We start from the raw sequence: 20,783 nt of genomic DNA on the forward strand, positions 1-20,783 counted from the left end.
TCATTTTCTGCTTCATCAATCCCTCCTCTGATGATTACTTGTCATCACACCAAACCATGCCCACAAATTTTATTCCATTAAAATTCTGTCAGTTCTCTTTTCCTCTTAATTCCCCTAGTTTGCGCTTTGTATTCTTCTGCCATTCTTTTCATAATTTTCTCTTCTTTTCTTCTCTTAATTCTTTCCATAATCATTATTATTCCCCTTTTTATTCCCCAAATTCCAAATATGCAAATTATAACTATTAAAATTCCCTCTATTATTTTTTTAGCAATATTCCATTCCAAATTCCCCCAATCCAATGTCACACTGAAGCAAGTCCTTTTCCAACCTTCTCCCACACTCCTGGTTCTTTCAGTTCCTTCAAATCTGCACTTTCTTTTGTTAGATTAGCAAGCATAGTTTTAATTTTCACACTATTGTCTGGAATATAAGTACAACAGTGTCGTGCACCAAGCATTTTGCAAACGCCACCATCCTTTGCTAAAAGAATGTCCAAAGCAAGCCTATTTTGAAGAGTCATAGCTCTTTCCGCTGCAAGTTCAGCATCTATCAGGATTATAGCACCTGAAAACTTTGTCAACATGTTATCCACTATAGTAGATAACTTTCTTATTTTAATGGAATTCAGCACAACTCCCAATGAAGGAATCATTGCTCCAAATATATCTCCTACCACAGCAGCTGCGGTCTCTCTTTTCTGGATACGATGGGATCCAGATGTCTTTTGAATCATCGATAGGTCATCCAGTTGATAAACCTTTGGGAACACTATACCCAAATAACATCTCCCCCACCATCCCTTTGGAAGACGATAATAGGCATTATACCCACAAATGTAATATACACCTGGAATGACAGGGTCAAGTCCGTTCATCATGAATGTCCATTTGGCCTTAAAGATAAACGTATGTTTACACTCACTCGCTCCTACAAAAATGTTGTCATAATAAGATTCTCCTCGATATATACAAAATTTCCCTACATGCCAAGCATCTAAAGCTATTTTCCCTTGTGTCTTTATTGCAGCAAAATCATAATTATCTACTGAAGTCCTCTTATGTAGCTCTTTTTCTAATTTCGGCTTCATTTGTGCCCTTCTATCATCTGTGCGATCTAAAAAGCTTATTTCTATTGCAGAGAGCGAGCAGGTAAGGTTTTCCCTATGAGCGTGAGCCGTTTCAAAAGGTTGCATTGGCTCGAAAAATTCCCTCATTATTTTAGCATCCCAATCTTTAGCAATCTGGCTTAGCTGCGCTATTATAGGAACATATGCAAAGGTAACATCATAATTTGAGTAAAAATACTGTTTGTTAGTTTGACCATAAAACCTAGACATTACTATACTACATGTAATCCCGTATGTAAGAGGCATGTGGTGATAAGTCACCCCTTCCTTTACTGATGTCGGTATCTGTGTACATACGTAACAATCCTTCGCATCCATAGTCTCAACATATTCTGTTAGCAAGCGATAGAAAACGTTATACGAAAGCTCTTTCTTATCGTGCAAGAGTCTCTCATCCAATGCTAGTCTTTTCAATGCGGTTAGTTCGGTGACAGTAACAGGAGCAAGAGTAGAAGCATCAATTCTCTCATTCTCAGTCTTACCATGTATTCCAAGCACAATTGCCATTATTATTAGTACACATGCAATTATCAAGCCTATACACACATGTTTACAATATTTCTTTCTATTGTTTTGCGTCATGATCTGTATAGAATCAGAGAGCTAGAAGCACCTATAAATGAAACTATTTAGCAATTCAGTTACAAAGCTGAACGAGCGCAATGTTCACACAGTCTTCTTCAAGAGGCCAGTCACTTATCCGTTAGCAGCATTTGTCTCAATTCGGCAATAACTCAGTCTTTATCAGTTCAGCAAGTCTCATCCGGTTTAGCAATGTCTCAGCTGGTTGTTTGTTTCACGTTAGATTGTAGCAAGCAATATCATTTATTACTCTTTCAATCGACAGAGTCCATAAAACTTTTCTTTTCTATTGGTATCTCTTCTTCTTCTTCGTTCTCGATGCTTAGAGATACAAACTCGTCAGTCCAATCGTCATTGACTGCATATGCCCATTCAGGACCAGAATATCTCCTGTTTGGTATCCTTTTCCTTTTCAATTTTGCTTCTCTTTTCGATTCTGCCTCGCTGGTACTTTCCTCTTTTGTCAAGTCTTTTTCTTCACTTGAGGATTGTTCCACAACAGTCACTTCCTTTCTTTTCTCTTTCACTTTTGGCCTTTCTCCGTCGTTCAAACTTTCTTTAGTCCTTTCTTTTATTGGTGATATGCTTAGTCTCCTCTTTGCACCGTGTCCATTTGATGGACCTGCTATCTTTTCTGTGGAAGCTTGAACTTTTTCGTTCTGTTCTGCCTTGTCCCCTCCTTCCGGGGAATCAATCACGTTCTCTTTTTCTTTTTCTCTATCGTCTGCTTCTGGGAAAGCCCTCCTCTGATCAGGCTCTCCTGCTTTTTCACCTTTTTCGAGCCCTTCGTCACCGTTACTTTCGTCAGGCTCTTTATCACTTTCAGCTGCTTCAGGTTCCTTGTCACCTTCAGCTGCTTCAGGCTCTTTGCTACCCTCAGCTGCTTCAGGTTCTTTGTCAGCTTCAGCTGCTTCGTCGCTGTCTGAACTTTCTCCTTGGTTCCCCCAAGCGAGTTGGTCTCTTCGTCCTCAGAGAATATCTCTTTCTCTCCCGTTTCTGCCTGTTCGCTCTCAGTTTGGTTTTGCTCTGTCTCAGCACTCAGCACTGTTTTGTCAGGCACTGGCAGTTTTAGCGCTTCAACTTCCTCATCTGTGGGACACAACACCTTCTTTGTGTGACTGGCGTGAATCCAGTTGGGAACCCCCGCACACTTCACAGCGGTAGTTGTCGTTAGGATCACCTGGAAAGGGCCTTTCCAACGGGGTTCCAGACACGACTTTCTCACGTGCTTCTTTACCACGACCCAGTCACCTGCTTTCAGTGCGTGTCCTGGACCTTGGATCGGTGGCAAGGTGGTCGCTTCCACCTGGTGAGAGAAAGAGCGAACCACGTCAGCCAGACCCTTGCAGTAGTCTAACACCATATCATCTGTAATATTCAAAAGCGCGTTTGCGGGAACTGCAGGAAGTCTCATAGCCCTGCCCATGAGAATTTCGTGCGGAGACAATCCAGTCTTTCTATCAGGGGTGTTTCTCATTGACATTAGCACTAAGGGCAATGCGTCAGACCATTTCAAGTTTGTCGATGCACATATTTTCGCCATTCTTGATTTCAGTGTACCATTCATCTGCTCCACCAGTCCTGAGGCTTCAGGGCGATAGCTACAGTGCAGCTTGTGCTCAATGTTCAGCGCTTCACAAAGTAACTTTATCACCTCGTTATTGAAGTGACTTCCCCTATCTGATTCTAAAGAGATCGGGAATCCGAAACGTGGTATTAACTCTCTCAACAATAGCTTTGCAACTGTAAGGCTGTCATTTCTACGTGTGGGGTATGCCTCAATCCAGTGACTAAAAATGCACACAATCACCAACACATACTTTAGACCTCCATGCACGGGCATCTCAATGAAGTCCATCTGCATACGACTAAAAGGCCCGCTTGCCCTACCAATGTGGCTCGCGTTCACAACTGTTCCCTTTCCTGGGTTCATCTGCTGGCAAGTGACACATCGATGGCAAACTGCTTCTGCAGCTTGACGAAATCTGGGGTTAAACCAATCAGTTTTGAACAATCTTATCATGGCATCTCTCCCTAGGTGAGCTTGCCCATGATAGAACCGCGGAAGCTGTGATAAGAGACTGTTTGGCAAAACAAATTTTCCCTCATTTGAAACCCATAACTCGTCTGGTCTCTTTATACATTGTGATTTAATCCAGGAATCTCTTTCATCCTCCCTGACATTATTTTGTAATGCTTTTAATTCATCTATTGTATCTACGACTTTCAGGGCAAATGCTTCAGCTGGTTCGAGTTCTGGCTCACTTATCGAATTCCAATCATCCCTGAGTAATATACAGTTCAAGGCACAAAATCTTGCGACTTGATCCGCATATGCATTTCCCAGAGAAACATAGTCCTGTCCTTTTGTATGAGCACTGCACTTTACCACTGCAACTTCGGCTGGCACTTGAATGGCGTGTAACAATTCCCTTATCCTCTCCCCGTTCTTCACTGGGGATCCTGAAGAAGTCAGGAAACCCCTCTGTGACCATAGTTGTCCAAAGTCATGCACAATCCCAAACCCGTATTGACTATCAGTGTAAATGGTGACTTTCATCAATGCAGACAGTTGACATGCTCTGGTAAGGGCTACAAGTTCTGCTACTTGTGCAGAATAGACTCCTTGCAGCCATCCCGCTTCCAAGACCCCTGTTACAGTACATACAGCGTATCCTGCTTTCAAAATCCCCATCCCGTCTCTTAGACATGAACCATCAACAAAAAGAATTTGGTCATTTACATCAAGCTTAGTATCCTTAATGTCCGGTCGGGGTTTTGTGCAATATTCAGTCACCTGAAGACAGTCGTGCTCGACGTCTTCAGCGTTCTCAATTTCAGCATTTTCTCCAGGGAGCAAGGTTGCTGGATTCAACGTAGTGCACCTTTTCAGCTGCACATTCGGTGAGCCCAGAATTATCGTTTCATACCTTGTGAGTCTTGCTCCAGTCATGTGCTGCGTTCGGGAGCGGGTCAAAAGTATCTCAACTGAGTGAGGGACCATGACTGTTACTGGGTGTCCCATCACTATTCCTTCACTCTGAGTGAGGCTGATACCAACTGCTGCTACGGCGCGCAAACACCCTGGGAGTGCTGCTGCAACCGGATCCAAAGTAGCTGAAAAATACGCTACTGGTCTGTTTACGCCACCATGGGCTTGAGTCAAGACAGACAAAGAACATGCATCACGTTCGTGGCAAAACAATGTGAAAGGCTTTGTGTAATCAGGCATACCTAAAGCTGGAGCCCTGCACATGCATTCTTTCAGTTCAACAAAAGCATCCATCTCATCTCCTTTCAACTCAATTTGATCCAAAGCATCCTTCTGGGTCAGTTTCAATAGAGGCTTTGCTAGAGTCGAGAAGTTGGGAATCCACTGGCGACAGTAGCCCACCATTCCCAAGAACTTCCTCACCTCCCTCCTTGTCTTTGGTGGGCTCATTTGAAGTATACTCGTTATTCTTTCCTTCATTATTCTCCGTGACCCTTTCTCTATCTGGTGACCCAAGTATTCCACTTTCTTCTGACAGAACTGTAATTTGGAAGGAGACACCTTATGTCCATTCCTCCCTAAATGGTTCAACAGAGCAATGGTATCGGCTGTGCAGCCACTTTCTGTCTTTGATGCAATCAGTAAGTCATCGATGTACTGTACTAGAGTTGACTCGAATGGCAATTCTAATGCTTCCAGGTCTTTCTTTAGGATCTGATTGAATATTGACGGTGACTCAGAAAACCCTTGAGGAATTCGACACCAACTGTACACTCTGTCTAAGAATTTGAAACAAAAGAGGAATTGGCTGTCCTCATGAAGAGGCACCGAGAAGAACGCTTGTGACAAATCGATGACTGAGAACCATTCGGCATCGCAAGGGACCTGGAACATTACACACAGCTGGATTCGGTACTACTGGGCAGCATTTGACTATAATGTCATTTATTTTCCTCAAGTCCTGCACGAGTCAGACCTTTCCACTCGGCTTTATTAGTCCCATTATTGGTGAATTACATGGACTGCTTAACACTTCTTTCAGTACCCCTTGTTTTACAAATTCGTCAATAAGTTGAGCAACTTTCATGAGGGTGTCTTGTGCCATGTGGTATTGTGGGGTCTGGGGAAAGATTGCATTGGGCTTTACAGTCACTTTCACTGGTTCCACTCCTTTCATCAATCCCACCTCTTTCCCTGTCATGTCCCACACTTCCTTTCCGACTGTTTCCCGTAACTCGGCTGGAATATCCTCTTCAGTCATCATCGGGAAAAGACAAATCAGAGGATACTCTTCATCCACAGTTTCCATCTCGTCCCCCTCTACACTGTCCTCTTCTTCCCCATCACTGCTCGTCTGTATTGTTATTCCTTCATTCGAACCCCTTAAACGAACAACCCAATTTGCACAATAGGTCTCTCCCTAATAGTGCTATCGGGCTTGAGTCACATACCACAAACTGATGTACCCCTTGATAGTTACCGATGCTGACTGGTACCGGATCTGTAATTGGGTTCGTCAGATGTCTGTTTGCTACTCCCACCACTTGAACTGTCCTCCCTGAGAGTGGCAAATTCGGTACTTCACTACTCTTAACAGTTGAACGTGTGGCTCCCGTGTCAACCAAGAACGAGACACGATGACCCATTACTCTTCCCTCTACGTACGGACCCTTTTGATCAACTTCCAAGGATGCTGCAAGCACACAATCTCCTTCTTCTTCTGAACTTTCACTCTCCCATACATTGTTTATTCCACCCTCACTGTGTAATGGGAACTGTTGTACGGTGCCATTTGTACTCATTACCTGACCCGAGACCTGTGGAGGAACCATCACTTGCTGCTGACTCATTGGTGCCAAGGGTATTTGCATTTGCTGATTAGGTACCATAGGTAACTGCTGTTGCATTGGCTGCATTTGCGTCATCTGCATACGGGGCATCTGCATCTGCTGCGGCTGCATAGGTTGCAATCCCTGCAACTGATTTATGGTCTGAAAATTTGGGTTTGGACCTCTTATTTTCGGTCCCTTCATTGTCTGAAATGCATTGACATCATTGTTTTGCTGACCAACACCTACACCTGCACCTTCCTGCACCACCATCGGGCATTCGCGTTTCCAATGACCTACGATTCCGCACACGTGACACGGCATCACCTTCTTCATTGCCTGCACACCCGTCACAACAGTGTTCAAATCCGGACCATTATTCACAAAACCTCCTCTGCCTCTGCCTCTTGCCTGTGGCTGAAACGCCATGTTTCCCTGTAACTGCGGCTGCGGTTGCGGTACCTGCTGTTGGAACCCTTGCATCCCTTGCAAACCTTGCAAACCTGTCTGAGCTGCCTTAAGCTGCATCATCATCACCTTCTCTTTCAGCCTCTTCTGTTTCACTTCAATTTCGTTGCTACAGTATTTCGCATAATTCAACACTTCGTCAATCGGTTTAGACTGCCAGCAAATCAAATGTGACTTTATCATCTGACTTATCTCTGGCCTCAGCCCTTCCACAAATCTAAACACAAAATGAAGCATGTCCTTCGCCTCTATTGTTTCCGTGCCACTGTAGTTCTTAAACGCCTTCAACAACCTCTCATAGTAACTGTGAATCGATTCCTTAGCCTCTTGGGCAGTTCGATCAATCTTCTGCCAATCCACATTTTTCGCGGGTACCTTCGTCTTCAAATGCTCAATCACCTTATAGTACAAGCTCATCACCATGGGTGATGGTGCACCCGTCTCCCTGTCTCTCTCTGGTTCACTTGTCGGCCAACCTACCGCTCTTTTGCAATCCTCCCACAAATCTGCCGGAACCACAATCTCAAAGAGAGTATTCAGGTCTTCCCAGAGACATTTTGCAAGCTTCACAAACCTGTCAGTCTGCTGATACCATTCAATCGGCTTCTCCCTCAGTTTGGGAAAATCATCCGTAAAAGACTGAATATCGCTTCTGTGCCATGGTACATGTATTAATTTTCCCCCTGCTGTCTCCCTCATTGGTAACATGGTTACTGTTTCGCTGCTTGGTGGTCTTTTCTCATTGCGCTCTGTAGCGCTGTCCCTCCTCTTTTCCTTTCTCTTTACCCACCTGCTTTCCCACTTGTCTAAACACCTCCACACTTGTGCACTCTGTAGCAATTCTCTAAGGTGCGCCTTCATGCCTGCTGACCTCATGTGTTCAAAATCTGTGGCCCCAAAATCCAACCTGTAGCTTCTGCTCAAGTGTTTTGTCTTGTCTATGTCAACCCCGTTTTTGTCAGCTATTTCCTGCAAGCTTTTATGTACCTTGTTCACTTCCTTCGTAATCTTTGGACATAGATACCTCAGCTCCTCTTCCGAGTAGGACTCTAATCTATTCACACCCATAGTCCCTTCCACCAATTCTTGTGCTTCCATGTTCAACCTCATCCTATTCATATAATCTTCTCCCTTCCCACTGGCTGAGCTTTGTGTGGAATTCAGACTGTTGAACCACTGCGTCAGCTGTTGCGCATTCAACCCCATAAGTGTAGCATTCACGTCATTCGATGTTAGAGGTATTATCAGTGGGGGGTTCGACCTCACCAGTGTTGACTGAGCACATATGGGACTAAACTCCATCAAGGACCCAGATCCATTTGGCTGAGCCGCTATCGGAGTTATCCCTGGAGTGTTTTCTATGCACCTCCTTTCTGTCCCGTTCTGCAGCATTGATCCCTGACCGCTCATACCTAAGTTAGGCTGACTGTACAGAGGTACGGGTGGACCTACAGTAATGGGTAGTGATATCGCATCTGGGTTTTGTCTGTTTCCCATGTTCTGAGGCACGTTCATTCCCACACTATGGGTCATCATTGTCGGCATGCCCATCTGACTCCCCGTCATCTGAGCATGTGCGTTTCCTCCCTGCATCTGCTTTTGAGGCATCAAAAACTGAGTTGATTCAGCTTGTGTCAATGTCTGGTTGTGACCATTCTGTCCTCCCCTTACGGTTGGATCTATAATCATTCCTGCACTGTTGTCACTGCTGTAGTACCCTGGCATCTGCGGCTGATAATTTTCTGCTGGTTTCAGCATGGGCACATCTGGATATATTCTCCTAACCTGCGGTATCTGCGGGGTGAACAATAAACTCGGGTCCTTAGATCCCGATGATGCTCCTGAACTCTGAGTTTCACTGTTCTGTACCGGTGCCGGAGGGGCAGAACTGGTACTTGGACCTTGTCCATTCTCCGCATAAGGTGGTGGACGGTCGTTCAGCAATTGCATTATTAACTCCTCATCCTCTAACTCTTCTTCTCTTCTCAACTTTTCCTCGTCCTCTCTATCCTTGGAACACTTCCTGTCCGTCTTACAGGTAGCTTTCTTACCTGTCTCCTCTTCTTCCTTAGTAATTGCGGGAAACAATTTTATCCCCTGCAATACATCTGACCTCCACACCTTTTGTGCATTATCCCACCTAGCATCCGCTAGTGTCTTTTCTACCTTTCTCATCCTGGTCTCAAACTTCTTCTGCTGTTGCTGTCTGGCCATTAGTTCCCAAATCGCTAGAGCCTCAAACTGGGCTGGCCTTGGAGGCACCTTCATGTCGTACATCGTGAATCTCAAATTCTCTAGGATCCTTATATTGAATGTCCCATGTATCGGGAACGCTACACTCCCATGTTTCTCTGTCAGTTTGTGCCATTGCTTTAGCCAAAGACACGGAGCTACCCCCTTCTCTTCCATTACAATGTAAGCTGGTGTACCCTCGGGTGGCGTCTCCTCTCCTACGCTCGCTTTAATGTAAGACTCCCCCTTCATCGCGCTCCTGAATGCTTTAAAGAATTTCATTTTCTCGTCTTTTATTTCACAAAGTTTGTAATCAATAGGTGACTTTAATTCCCGGAATACTCTTCGCTTGCCTTTCCCCTTCCAATCGAGTCCCACGGACTGCGTCCAATCCGTGCGCGACCCTTGCCTGCAACTAACCTATCCCAGCGCGGCTCCTAGTGACGTCACACTCACACACACTGCGGCTGACAAAGCCTCGCGGCTAGTCTTCCTTCACTCAGCTCTTCTCGTAACAACTTCTTGCATGTATCGCGAGCTACCAAAAATAAAACAGATCTGTCGGTTTACTACAGGAAGGGTAACACAATCGCTTCAGGACCTTAGGGACTTTTCACTAGACTCGGCCGCTATTCCGTCTTTCTCGGTCCCCACGTTCGCAAGCAACTCTGACCCGCAGACCTACTCTCAACTTGTCAATGATCTATTCTAGTGCACTTAGAATCTTGTCAAAGCCCGAAGTCGAAGTTTCTTTCACTCCCTAACACACGTACCGACTCGTTGACCACGCCCGATCAACCTACTAAACCGCCCAGACCACAACATGGATCAACATACTCCGGAGTCTCTTGACCTCGCAGGGCCCGTCTCAACAACAACAACCACGTGGACCTTTTTATGCACAAAGCGCCACATGCACATGAAGTTCGACGACTTCCCTACTCTCACACTCGGAGTCGCACCTCCGCTATCTCTATGAAGTTCGACGACTTCTCTACTTCTACACTCGGAGTCGCACCTCCGCTATCCTCTAAAAGAAAAAAAAATCCTCGCAACCTTTTCACACACCTTGCGGCAATAAGCTGTGCAAGCGCAAAACCCTAACTTCACTCATACCATCACTAGTACCGCCAACGCCGAATCCACACCTCCATTCTCTCCATTCGCAAGCTCCGAGATCCCGGGAAAGTCGCGGTGGACCTAGCCCATCATCATTCTGTCAATCTGTTTTACCCGAGAAAAATCTAATTCAACTTCTCGAGTGGGGTCTCAAAATGCGTGCTCGTTAATTCAACACCATGTACTTTAAGAGTACAGGGTCCCAAAAGACGAAACCGTCCTCTGCTACCATCTACTGATAGAGCGGTCCGTACTAAAAATTTACCTGTATTCGGACGCTCTTTAGGCCGATGAATCTTTTGACTAAGTGGGACTCTCCGTACTCTATATCGGCTAATTTTAATCAAATCAATAATCAATAACGAACATAAGCAATACCTTGATCGACATAACACTTAACAATTAATCCAGAATACATTTCGGCGAACCCTGACCTTTCAGTCAGGAATAACCACACCAGTTTATTCAAAGTTAGTGAATTTTATTTCCCTATATTAACAAAGCTAGCACAATGTAGATGTGTCTCAACACTAAATGATAAACATATATGAACATCAATAGCTGTCCATAACGGCGAAACAAGTGCAGTCTATGTAGCATTTGAATCACAAGGCATTCGATAATAGCAATGCAAATCACTAATACGATAATCTGTAACGAACTAATTGCATACATTTAGTCAGCATAACAAGATCTCAAATTGCATCGTGCGACATAAGGAATCCTCGTCTAACCTCAAATTAGCATCGGCATGTGGGACTTCATGCAAAAACAATTTAGCAACATTAATTTAGAAAACTCCTAACTAGGGCTCTTATCAAAATCAGCAGTTGCTTACCTAAAAGAAACACAATGCAATTTTACAATTTCCTTTCATATTTACCAATTACGATCAGCATTCAAGGAAGTCTTCGTCTCACAGGTACCGTTTCTCGATCAGCATGGGTACCGTTTCGATCAGCATAGGACGGGGCAAAGGGGCAGGGGTGGACGGGGCAATTGCCTCATGGCGGCAAGGTAAAACTACTACTTCATGCAAGGGATCAAATCAAAGTTAAAGTCTCTAGGGCCAGAATCATTAAAGTCTCTTTCTCTCGATTAGAGAAAGCATCAAAGTCTCTTTCAAAATGGCGTCGCAGCAAAGTGGGCCATAATAGCTGCACTGTCCAAATGTTCGTAATCGCGGGCAAAATGGCTACCTTCTTCTCGTGCACCTGATTTTTATAGACAACAGTTCAAATCCAGTAGGGTCTTCCATTGGAGGGTTCATAGGTTAGCTTCAAATTGTCCAATCAAAAACGACAGTTCTCAAGCTTTTACTTAAGCATACATTATCCTTGGAGATGGGTACGCAAGTTGCAACATTTTATGCCAATTAACTCACTTTCAGAGCTTCCATTGTCCGCACCTGCAGATCGACCTTGGAATAAAGAGAAAATATGCCAGGCTGGCACGGAACCTTAAGATAAGCATGTGAACGGTCTCTGTGGAAAAGTACAGCTTCAAGCAAAAATACACGTTTATTAGCACAGTGGAAAAATACGAGCATCTAAACCGTGAGACCAGGCCACTAGGCCGAAGCCTGCACTAAAGTAATGCTAAGCTAAAACATTTCAAACGAGCAAATCATAGCACACGTTTACGATTATGTCGGATTAATGCAATTCTAATACACCACGTTATATAAAGCACGCTTATAAATGTTGGCAAACTACTCTGAGGGCACATTTTGTCCCCGTACAATCTTTATTAGTTCGGTTAAAGTCACACATGATTATTTCACACTACGTTTACGTGTTAATAAATGTAAAACCTTCATTTTCTGCTTCATCATGACTACCTAAGAGTGGTACACAGTTACTGTGTCTCCGCAGGCTGCCCTTGGGAAGTGGGCACAAAAGGTTCAAGAGACACTCATACACCCTTGGGGTGTAGATTAATGGGCTATACAGTTGTCTGGGATGTTACAGCACCCAACAAATGTATTTTGTGATAAATAGTTGGGCACAAGTGCTTTCAGTCTCATAAGGTGAGGTGTCTGTTGGATTTCACTAGGAATTTTTACACACACAGACAAAAACCCAAACACGGTCCCTTCCTCCCTCTGTTTGGAAATACTTCAAAAATTGTGATTATTTCACAAAATAATTTGCTTTCTGTCACTTAGTACCCCAACCAATCAACATTCCTCTCCCTTTGCACCACCTGTTCTGCCCTTCTCGTGCACCCTGCTTGTCCTATAATGTATTTTACTATTATGTGCCAGCCTGATTATTGGGAAATCTGATGCTCAACTCTCCCCCCTTAAACTCCCAAATCTTACTGGCCAAGCTACGCCCCTGACACTTCTGGCTGGTTTTTTGTCCTCTCCAACGACATAAATTGGACAGTTGACTCAATTTATGTAATCTGGTGCACAGTTGCAATTCGTGCCACCCAATTAAAATGTGCACCGTGTAGCTCACCAAATTTTGATTTCTCAGCATTACTTGGTTAAAAACATGCAGAAAGTTCAACTTCCACTGACATTTCAGATTGCAAGTGAATTCAAAGCTGAGGGCAATTACAGCCGAGTTACAAAATGCCTAACATCATCAAAAAAATGACTTCAATAGAAATAAAATAGCCTGTAGCAAAAACATGCTCTTCTACAGATAGATAAATACGTATATTAAGGGCCGCGCTCTCAATCCAAAACAATATTTAGCCAGTTTATTTCTTCATGTTGGTTCCCTTTACAACTGTTTGAAATTCACAAAGCATTTCCAAATAATGCCGGAAACCTGCACCAGTTGTAGCTTTCCCAGCATAATCCTTTAAAGGTTTTGCGGATTCCATTCACGCTAGCGAAAAGAGCCATGCATATATGATTGTATTAGAAAAAAAACTTCAAGTAAAAAAAAAACACGTTTAACTTTTTTCATGTTTATTAATCCACTAAGAGAATATTTTAGCATAGATAAACATGTTCTGCACCCTCTCTATTCTGGTGGGCGATTCCTTCCCCTAACAACTTTGGAAATGGATGACTGGAATACATTGCCTAACATTTTCAGTTTGAGTGTTTTTGTGAGGTGTACTGTTCATAAACTTAGAAGACTACACACTTTGGAATTTCCACTCTCAGGACGAAATTTACTCAAACAAATTTAAATGTGTGTGTAAATCCTGTGGAGTGTGCAAAGTGAACGTTGGTGAATTACCAAAAGTGGGTTGTACTTGTACAAAAACGCTATTTGCCCGATTAAATTAGATTTACATGTGCAATAAAATGCGTGTGTCGGACCTCCATGCCTGGCTATTAGTTGCTGTATTTAGCATTTTCTCAATATTTCCACTCATTTTATTTTTCCTACGAATTGATTACACATGACTTTCTAAGAGATGAGGATATCATCACTGTGGCCATGGTCTGTGTTTGGGCATAGGAAACATAATATTTTTAATGGCATTAAGGTATCTTGCCAAAACCTAAACTCTACTACACTGAGTGAAAGAAAAGCCAAGTCATTTTTTGGCTTCGAAGCCACTTTTAAGCTCTGCAGAGCCGTCACAGCACTTGCAAGGCTCCATGGGCAAAAACCGCAGCAGAATTATTTTTAGTCTCTACAGAATTCTAATAGATTCCTCAGACTGCTAAGCAGCCAGGAACACCCACCCCCAAAGCAGATATTTAATATTTGATGAGAACGACAAACTCAGAGGGCCCAATGTCTTCAGCTGGCAAATATATGATTTTCTAGAGGTTACAAATGTGTTGCAGTGTGTTGTTTTTCACTGGGCGTATCTCATTTGTAGGCTTTCATCCTACTCATACTGAACAGAAGGCAGACATTACTCAGCTAGCGTGGAGACTGTCTGTTTTAGGCCTTATTTGAAACGAAATGTCCCACCACTGAAGTGCAATAGACTGTATGTCTTTCTTTAGTGGAACAAAACACCATTCTTCATTCCGGTCCAGCACATTCATTTTTGACAAATCTGTATTATTCGAGAGAAACTTTCATAGTATGATCAGAAGACAGACCACACGCTTCTTTCAGGTCACAGGCTATTGTTTGACTTGTGCGGGGCCACTGGAATTACTCAATTCTGCGGCCACAGTGTTTTCCGTATAATTATGGATTTGCCACACTTGCTACATAATCATCATTTACTAAAATATATGCAGATTTATACAAAAATGGTTTGTAGCTGAAACGGATGAAGAGTTACTAAAAACGCAGAAAAACATTGTGTCACAGATGGACAGGACCCTTGGCAAACGTTGACTGATGATCTTCAATTGGTTATTGCCATAAATGGGTGTTAACATGGTACTAATGAGGTGAACCTTTTGCCCAGGCAGTGTTAACGTCTAAAAATAATAAAAGAATGAAGTAATACTATTTAAAAATGTGCCACATTATATTGCATGATTTACGTTTTCTTGTTGCAAAATTTAGCCAGCCCTGATGCATAATTTGGTCCTCGACTAATTCAGGAGGCTAAGTGTCACTGACCACCTTGGTTTGTGTTCATTCGTTTTTCAATCAGCTCGCATCATGCATTAAGAAATAAATTAGTCAATAGCGTGCACTGAACAACAGTTTTGGGCAAGTTCTTGGAAGCTGCTTGGAGGTGAGAGAGAGTGGGCAGGCAGAGGTACTGCATGGAATTAAAAAACACAGTTTGATAGTGTTGAAGCAGATATGCTAATAAGAAATTGTTAATGAATGTTTATGTGTTTTGATTAACAAGAAAACTAAACGTGGAGAAATTAATCTGCACGTTTGAAAATGTGCCCACGAAAAGTGGCTGCCAATGTTCATGCATTTTATTTTTAAAAATGACTAAAAATGTGTGAAATAATGAAAAAGAGTAATAATAACATAGTAATATGTCCTATTGAGATGTATTACGTGTGTTTTGCATTATATTGTAGAGTTAACTTAGCCAAAGTTGTGGCCTAGTTACCAGGCCTCATGCAGAAGCTGAATTTCTAGCGCACTGCAGAGAAACTGGTGCGCTGAACTGTCCATGAACTGCGTATGTTAATAAAATCTGCTTAGCTAGAATTTTCTACAATGTACCAACGGACAGGAGATGATGGAACTAAACATGTAACAATTTTGGTGTAAGACAGACTCAATGTACTTTCCCAGGACTTGAACAATAGAAGCACTGACTGGAGAAGAAGATGCAACATTTTCGATACCTGATGAGCCGGATGATGAGGACATCGTACAGTGAATCAATCAACAAAGTGGAAATGGCGTAACATTAGAATTAATTAATTTGAAAAATTAAAGTTATTGGTTAGGTTAATAATTGGTGATTCACTGACCAATTAGGAATTAGGTGGATGGACTGGGTAACCATAATAAAAAGTCATGACATAGGGCAAAATCTTCAGATGTGAAGGGAGAACTAATGCAGATATTAGAGGTCGGAAGATACGATTCGAGATTCTGTCATTGGGCTCATTCTCTTGAGAGCTTGATGTGTTGCTGATCGATTGATTACCTGAATACGAAGACTGACTTTGTTGTTGATCCATTCTGTGGATAGGTAGCTATGACAATGGGACTGTTAATTTTCCGTGCCTTTCTTTCTAGGTACCAACTGCACTGTTTGACTAAGTTTTCCTTTTAGCCAGATGTTTTCTAAATTCGTGTTCTAAATTGTTTTCGTATGAAGTCCCACATGCTAATGCTAATTTGGGATAGGTACAGTCACGTTGACAGTGACAAATGATTGACAAACTGATTGCTGAACGCTGCTATTAATGTTGATATATTCATCTTTGTAAGCTTCTGCTGAAGCATTAAAGCATATGTTTTCTCAAGTTCTGATTAGATTATGCTATTAGTGGTCACTAATGATCTAACTTTGAGCTGATTGAATAAAGTTTGATCTAACCTGGTGACTTAGAATCTTAACAAATAGAGAAATAAAATTGTTAAAACGTATGTTGAGTTGTGGTTATTCATGAAATGTTGATATATTGTCTCATGTTTAATGATTCTCTTAGTGGTTATTGATTGATTACATTGATAATTGATGTTCAGCGATTACTACATAGCTAGTATACTCCATGCAATCCAAAAGGTTCATCGGCCTATACGCTTCCCCTTGTAAGTTTACTTACTAAGGACCAGGCGCGCTAGCAGTTTTTGGTAGCAGCTTGATGGTTAGTTTCCTTGGAGAACTAGTTATGTGGTGATTGATAGTTATGGTGGTAGTTTAAATTTGGGTTAGTTGTTCATTATTATTGTGATTTGGATTTTATTTCTTCGTGATGGCAATTGTAGCAAAGATGAGGTCCCCTTAAGCCCAGATATAACTTTCCTATATCCTGGATCCCGCTAGTAAAGTTGGGTATGTTCTCGGCATTCTAGTGATGGTGTGAAAGTAGTAGGTTGCGCTTGCAAAGGAGTGTGCGTACTCCGCAGGATGAAAGTAGGAAAGTCGTCGAACTTCATATGTGTGTGTTGCTTTGTGCTAAAAAATTGTCCACGTTGTTGTTGGTGATGTACAGACCCTGCGTGGTCTAAGACTCCGGAGAATAATAACAAGTGTAGGAGACACTTGGTTATATGTTGTAATCTGTCTGGTTTAGTAGGTTGATCGGATGTGGTCAACAAATCGGTTTGTAAGTTAAGTGAGTAAGGGAAATTTTTGACTGAGATTTGGCAAGTCCTATGTGCACCAGGACAGACCCATTGATCAGCTGAGAATGAAATTCGCAGGTCGAATTTTACTTGCGAATGTGGGAGACTGAGAAAGAAGAATAGCTGCATGAGCGAAAGGGCCATTGGTGAAAATCTGTAAGGTCTCTGAAGCGATTGTGTACCTTCCTGTAGTAAACCAGCTGATTTTTTTTGGTTATTGTTTTTTGGTTCAGTGCTCGCAATAATTTTGCATTAGTTCCGTACGAATTGAAGATCAAGAGGACAAGCCGCAAGACTTTGTCAGCCGCAGTGTGTGAGTGTGACATCAGAGTGAGCCATGCTGGGATAGGTTGGTTAGTGAGAAGAGTCGCAAGCGGATTAGCAGCCGTACCAATTGACTCTGGTGCAGTACATTGATGTCTTACTGATCGCATCCAAGACAAGGGACGAGTATAAGTACTACTTAATTGCCCTGTTGAATTCTTTGCGGCAATCTAGACATAAAGTTTCACCTTTGAAATTGCAGTATTGTCAGAAATCAGTGAAATACCTGGGAGGGTCGAGGATAATCTCCAGGGAGAGGATTACAATGATATTGCAGAGAAGTCCACTGACTTCACTGAGAGATGTCAGGATGTTTCTAGGAATGGTAGGTTATTGTCGTCAGTGGATCCTAAATTTTGCTGAGATTGCTGAACCATTGCAACAGCTGACACATAAGGAGGTTACATATCCCATTACATTAGATGAGGATCAGATGACAGCATTTACTGAGTTGGGAAAGAGTTTGTGCAGAGCTCCAGCGTTGGGAATGCCTGATTACAAGAAGCCATTCACATTGTTCAGTCATGAACGTGATGCTTGTTCTTTGTCTGTTTTGACACCGGTCCATGTTGGTGCTTATCGCCCAGTAGCCTATTTTTCAGCAACCTTGGACCCAGTCGCAGCAGCTTTACCAGGTTGTCTGCAGTTGCTGCAGTTGGTCAAAGCCTTTCTCAATGTGATGGAGTATTAATGGGATACCCTCCAACAGTAATGGTTCCTCACTCTGTTGAGATCTTACTGACAAGGACGAAAGCACCGTATTTGACTGGTGCCAGATTGACAAGGTAAGAAACGAGCATTCTAGGTGCTCCAAATGTAACGTTGAAAAGATGTACAGTGCTGAACCCAGCAACATTACTTCAGATTGATACTGTTGAGATTGAAAAAGAGAAAGATGTTGATCATGATTGTCTCGAGGTAACTGAGCTGTGTACAAAACCAAGACCAGATATCAGAGATACACGATTGGAAGAAAATGACCAAATTGTCTTTGTTGATGGCTCATGTCTCAGAGGTGGTACATTAACATTGAGAGCAGGATATGCTGTGTGCACAATCACAGGTACATTAGAAGCTTCCTGGCTTCGAGGTGTATATACTGCACAAGCAGCAGAATTGGTAGCTCTTACTAGAGCGTGACATGTTTCTGTGAGACTGAGAGTCTCAATCTATACTGACATCCAATATGGATTTGGAATTGTTCATGATTTTGGTCAATTGTGGGCGCAAAGATGTTTCCTGACCTCTATTGGCTCACCAGTAAGAAATGGCGACAGAATAAAAGAATTCCTATATGCAATACTGTTACCTGAAGAAATTGCCGTGTTAAAATGCAGTGCACATCAAAAGACACAGGACTACATCTCACTGGGAAATGGATATGCAGATCAAGTCACAAGGTTGTGTGCATTGAACTGTATATCGTTCAAAGACAAGTGGGAACTGATGTCAGAAGAAGATAACCCATGTACAAGTTTTGCATTGAAAATAATCTATACTTTGGAAGAGTTAAAAACATTGCAAGATAATGTTGACAAAGAAAAGAAACAACTCTGGTCCAAATTAAAATGTGTCTAACGTCCTGATGAGATTTGGGTTTCCGAGGAGGGTCAGATGGTCCTGCCCAATAGTTTATTGTCACAAATGGCCCATTACTACCATGGTCAGGCACATATTGGGAGGGATGCGATGGTTCGATTGTTTAAGATTGACTGGTTCAATCCTAAATTTAGGCAGGCAGCAGAGGCAGTATGTCTTCGCCGTATAATCTGTCAGCAACTAAACATGGGAAAAGGGACAGAGGTGAACTTGAGCCACATTGGAAGAGCAGGAAGTCCATCCAGCAGAATGCAGTTGGATTTCATTGAAATGCCTGCATGTGGAGGTTTGAAATACATGTTGGTGATTGGTGATTGTGTGTGTTTTTTGTCACTGGATTGAAGCATACCCCACAAGAAGGAATGACAGTCTCACAGTAGCAAAGTTGTTACTTAGGGCGTTGATACCACGTTTCGGGTTTCTGATCTCCTTAGAATCAGATAGGGGAACTCACTTCAACAATGAGGTGATTAAACTCTTATGTGCAGCTCTAAACATTGAACAAAAGTTGAATTGTAGTTACTGCCCTGAAGCATCAGGACTAGTGGAACAGATGAATGGTACCTAGACATCAAGAATTGCAAAGATGTGTGCAGCTACGAATCTGAAATGGCCGGATGCATTGCCTTTGGTGTTGATGTCAATGAGAAATACACCTGACAGGAAGACAGGGCTATCGCCCCACGAGATTCTCATGGGCAGAGCAATGAGATTGCCAGCAGTTCCAGCCAATGCACTTGTAAATATTACAGATGATATGGTGTTGGACTACTGCAAGGGTCTGGCTGATGTGGTTCGCTCTTTCAGCAGGTGCAGGTCACCGCCCTGCCACCCATCCACGATCCAGGGCACTATCTGAGAGCTGGTGACTAGAACGTTGTCCGAAAGCATGTTCACAAGATGTGTCTGGTGCCGCGTTGAAGAGGTCCTTACCAGGTGGTCCTAACAACCACAACAGGTGTGAAGTGCACAGGACTTCCAAACTGGATACACGCGAGCCAAACCAAGAGAGTGGTATGTCCACAAGTGTTGTTGGGGGCACCAACTACAGCGAAACAGGTTGCTGCACCTGAACCAGAAATGGAGCCAATAGAGCCTGAAGTGGAACCAGAGCTGGTGGAAGATGGTTCTATTACCCCTGAAAGATACGAGAGTGAAGAATTACAGGGAGGTGCGAAAGAATCTATCTCAGTAGATACAACAGGAGAGCCTAGCTCAGCATAGGTTCTCCCAGAAGCAGACGGTGAAGCAGACGGTGCTGAAAAGCAGACAGAGAAAGTGCCAGACCAAGAGGGGGAAGGAGTTGAGACGGATCAAAGTCAAGGTGATCCGACTCCTCCTGAGCCCATTGCAGGTCCATCAAGAGAAAACACCATTGAGAAAGAGAAGGAGAAGTGTCCAATACTGAGAAGAATACTGACAGAAGGATCAAGAAAAGGAGCTAATTGGCCCGAGTCCAAGTAGGGAAAAGAAAAGAATTGGTCATAAATGAAACAATAGAGGATGAAGTAGATGCTACGAGAAAATAAGAATTAAGTGAAGGAGAGATAAGTGGTGATCGAAAATTTAAAAGAAAGAGAATAGCAAGTCAGCGTTACACAGATCCTGAATGGGCGTATGCAACTATAATGAATGGCAACACAAATTTATGTCCTTTTGTTTTGATAGAGATGTTCTGAGTCAGTACTTTGATATAACCTCAAGGGAAACAAGAAGCTGATTTGTTGAGATAATCTGAAAAAAAAAAACTAAAAGAGACTGTTAAAATATAATCCGGAAGAGACATTGATAACCTGATTTAACATAAAACCGGATGTGACAAGCTGCTAATCAATTTTCACAAAGGAAAAGGGTTC

The sequence above is a fragment of the Pleurodeles waltl genome, chromosome 5 (assembly GCF_031143425.1).
Source record: "Pleurodeles waltl isolate 20211129_DDA chromosome 5, aPleWal1.hap1.20221129, whole genome shotgun sequence".
In the NCBI taxonomy this organism is placed as follows: domain Eukaryota; kingdom Metazoa; phylum Chordata; class Amphibia; order Caudata; family Salamandridae; genus Pleurodeles; species Pleurodeles waltl.